Source organism: Propithecus coquereli, unplaced genomic scaffold, assembly GCF_000956105.1.
Source record: "Propithecus coquereli isolate 6110/MARCELLA unplaced genomic scaffold, Pcoq_1.0 Scaffold8, whole genome shotgun sequence".
Taxonomy (NCBI): domain Eukaryota; kingdom Metazoa; phylum Chordata; class Mammalia; order Primates; family Indriidae; genus Propithecus; species Propithecus coquereli.
Genome location: NW_012154173.1, coordinates 542266 through 546906, shown reverse-complemented (window position 1 = coordinate 546906; position 4641 = coordinate 542266).

Genomic DNA, 4641 nt, shown 5'->3' with positions numbered 1-4641 from the left:
CACATTAGACATGGCACACAGGAATTAATCTCTTAAACATGAGATAATCTTTTTCTTAAGATAAATGCACTGGCTAAATTTTGTTGATTCTTAAAGCACTACAGATTTTTGACATGGAATCTGAAATAAAAATCTTGTTTTATGAAGATAGAGACTGATAATTATTGTCCATGTTATCAAAAATATTATAGACAGAGCAAATATTGTTACCCCATTTCTCTGTTCCCTGTTAAACACATTTAAACACACCACCACCATCACACCAGGAGCAGCATCAGCAGGCGTACCTCAAGGCATGAAATCCTTCTTACAATATTTCTTCCAGCTTCCATCTACCTTTTAATCAGATGTTTCCCAAGACAGAGCTTACTACTTTATGATTAAGTCTCTTGATATACATTTATAAGTGTTGTAAAGTTCTTAGGCCAAGATTTGCCTTCCTGTAATTTTCCTCCTTAACTTCTGGTATGACACAATAAGTCTAGACAAGCATCTAATGCTTCCCTTCAGCTGTTTGCAGACATCCATCACATTCCCCTAAGTCTCTCCTCCAGGCAGAGCATTCCAATTATCTCAAATATTTCTTACATTACAGAGTTTGCAGATGCACAGTCTTGTGTATTTGTTTTTTTCCCTTACTGTGTCATCCGCTTATTATGGAGTGGGACAGGGTCTTTTAAAAAAAATATTTCTATTAACAGTGTCAACATAATGCCTGGAAAAATTTAATTCCAAATATTATAGTTTGTCTGTTAGAAGAATGAATAACTAGTCACCACTGAACTTTCTATAGTTTTTCAGTATTTCCATTAAAAGTGGTGCACCGAATTACATATAATACCCCTAAAATTATCTGGTCAATGTACAATACAGAGTGATTATTACATATTAGGACCTGGGCAATCCACATTTTAGGCTTAATATTAGATATAGGTTTTATTTCAGTATTTCACTCTGTGGGCTAATATTCAGATTGTAGTCCATTAAATACATCTGATTATTTTTTCCACTTATCTATTCGATGAGCCATTATCTCCCAATTTGTACGTATGCAATTGTTTTAATCTAAAACTAGGAACTTATGGTTTCTGTTAAATCTACTTTTTAAAAAAATTTTAGTGTTACAATCACACATATTTTTCCTAGCTCTGTGTTGTCAATAAATAGCGTAAACTCATCTTTAATGTATCCTTCCAAATGTGAGGGCAATAGGACACTAAAACCTTTTTGCGATATTTAATCAATCTAGTAATCAACATATTTTAGTTACAGCAATCATTTCACCTATGTTATTATCCATTCTTTTGTTTTCTTTTTTTTTTAATTTCAAAATATTATGGGACTACAAATGATTTTGGTTACATGGATCACTTTTATAGTGTTTGAGTCAGGGCTATAAGTGTGCCCCCCACTCCCGTGCTTGATTTCTGTTGAGTTTTACTTTCATCTGTACTCGCTATTAAACTGTACACATATTTTGTAACCTGAGACTTTGATGAATTTATTTATCAGTTCCAGGAGTCTTTTGGTGTAGTCTTTCGGGTTATTTAGCTATAAGATCATATCATCAGCAAGAAGAGATAGTTTGACCTCCTCTTCCCTAATTTGGATATGCTTTATTTCTTTCTCTTGCCTGATTGCTCTCGCTAGGACTTTCAGTACTGTGTTGAATAGAAGTGGTGACAGTAGACACCCTTGTCTTGTTCCAGTTCTTAGGGGGAATGCGTTCAACTTCTCCCCATTCAGTATGATGTTCGCTGTGGGTATGTCATAAATGGCTTCTATAATTTTGTGGTATGTTCCTTCTATGCATAGTTTGTTGAGGGTTTTTATCATGAAAGGGTGCTAGATTTTATTGAATGCTTTTTCTGCATCTGTTGAGATGATCATATGGGCTTTGTTTTTTTCTTCTGCTTATGTGGTGAATCAGGTCTTTAAAAGGAAAAGTTTGAGCCCTACTCTCTGGGGAAGGCTTGGTGTGGAGGATGCGCCAATAGAGGGGAAGCAGCTGCCCCGGAGAGCTCCCACTCAATTGTTTCTCTTAGCAGCTTCAGGCAGGGGAGGGGAAGGGCAGGAAAAGAGTCCGGATAGAGGAGAGGTAGCATTCTGGTCGTCTCTGTCTCTCTCTCTGGAAGGAAGTCCACCTAGAATGTCTAGGCTCTAGGGTCACACAGATCCCCTGGGACCTTCTGGCCCCTGTGGCTTCTGTAGTCTGGGCTGGAGTTGGGAAATGTTTATGTGGGAAAGAGGAAGACAAAAACTGAGGGGCAGACACTCCCTGGGGAAGACAAAGGCGCATGGTTGGTGGAGAAGCAATATGGCACCTGCCATCTCAGCTTGGGTCTGTGATGAGAAATAACGCCAAGGGAGGCTGGCAGCCTGGTGCTTTGTCCTCAAGAAGCTCCCAGTTCACTGGTGCCAGCAGCTTTTGGGCTTGTGAGAATAGAAAGGCTCTCCAGCAGCTCGGTAGGCTGCTGACTGTCAGAGATGTGAGGGAGGGAGAAAAACCAGTGGACTCCAAGCCTCTTGGGGGCTGATCTCTGCTAATATCTTGCTCCTTCTTGTTCTGCTCTGCACCTTCTTCCCATGGAATCTCTGGTAGGGTCTGGTACTTTTCCCTTAGAATTATGCCTGATCTATGTTTGTTTGTTTTTTTCATTCAAAACTTTTCCTTCTGAGACAATCTGGTAGCTGGTCTGTCATTTCTTTAGTCATCCATTGTTTTGTTTTAACAGGTATTTCAGGGGAGGCTTTATTAAAAGATATTTTAAATCAGCATATACTCTTTAAAAAGTTATATTCCAAATTATTTGTCTTATAAGTCTATCGACAAATGAAATCAAGTTATCGTAACAGAATCTATTCTTGTTGACTCTGGGCTGGTTTCTGGAGAGAACTTTGTTTTCTAAATATTTATATATGATTCTGGAATTATTCCAGAAATCCATGTCATTAGTTTATTCAGTGAATAATTTTTCCCCTTCTTTTTGGAAAATAACTGGCAATATCTGTCTTTAATTTTTTGGAATCTCTTACATATACTGGGATTTTCCCTCCTCTCCCCTCAAGATTCCAGTGTAGAGACATTTCTAAATCTCTTCAGTGCTCTGGGTATTGTGAAATATGAAAATGTCAACAAGGAACGTCTCTAGAATTTAACAGATATTGTGCACTTATGCAAAATAATTAACTTTACAGCATACCATTATACTGGAGGTTCTTTCTACTCTCCCCATTTTGTTACATATTCAGTTTTGAAATTCCTGACTTTGACATGGCTAGGTGCTCTGTAAGTCACATCCCTAAAAATGTTGGGTTTTTTTTTTTTTAATTCTTTTTCCTAATCTTGCATCTTGGTCCCCAACTGTGCTTCCGCTCTTAGGAGTATGATTTTTCCACATGCAGGTATATCGTTTATGACCTTACTTTGTCTTTTCCTCTCAATGATATCTGTGTTATAGATCCATTGCTTTTTCCAGGCATGTGTTCTATTTCCACCAGTTTTCCTTGATTTCCATAAGATCAACTTATTTCCTTAGGTTACATTTTAAATTTTAATTTATAATGCACCCATATTCCTAACTTTTCTAGATATACACCTTAACCAAACTCTTAAGGCATTAATTTTTCATCATTCTTTTTAGGTCAAATTTATTTTTTATACTGTTAGTTTAACCTTTTAAACTGGACATTTTATTTCCTCCTTCATGTCTTACAATTCTTCTTTATCATAGCAAAAATATATTCTTCATAGGCTTTTTTAGATTTCTCTTCTTTCCCAATAGTCCATGATTTAGGAGTTATAAACCTTAATCTGGACAACCAAATCCTGGTCATCATCTTTTATGTAGTCAGATGTTCACTTTCTGTGGTTGTTAAATTTTACTTCTTTAGTCATACTCTTCAACTTGTAGAAAATTTAAAATCTCCAGATATGTCTCTGCATCTGCAATAGCTATCTATTTCTGTGTAACAAATTACCTCTAAACATAGCAGCTTAGTACAACAAGCATTTATTATCTCACATGGTGTCAGAGGGTCAGAAATCTGGGAGCCTAGCTGGGCGGTTCTAAATCTCTTGAGTGACCTTTTGAGGGGGTCTCTCAAGAGGTTGCAGCCAATATGTAGGCATGGCTGAAGTCATCTCAATCCTCCGTAGGCATGGAGAGTCACTTCAAAGCTTACTCACCTGGCTGTTGGGAAGATTTGGTTCCTTGCTGGCTTTTAGTTGAAGACTTAAAGATAAGAGAGAGAGAGAGAGAGAGAGAGAGAGAGAGAGAGTAAAAGAGAAATACCCAAGGGAGAGAGTACCCAAGACGGAAGCAGCAGTCATCTATAACCTAATCTCTGAACTAACATAGCATTATTTCTGCCATATGCTATTGATCATACAGACCATCCCTGGCACGAAGTAGAAGGGGACTCTAATGGAGTGAAAAGCAAGAGATGCAGATCATTGGGGCTACTACTGCACAAGGCTTTCAGTTTCCCATCCTAGTCTTCACATGGAAGCATTTTAGGTTTCTTCTAAGAGAATTAGTGATTTCTATGGAAATTAATTAAGTAGTGCTAATGGATTGGGAATATGAGCCTTTATAGGCCCATTGGCTAATTTCAGATAAATTATCACTAAATTAGTAT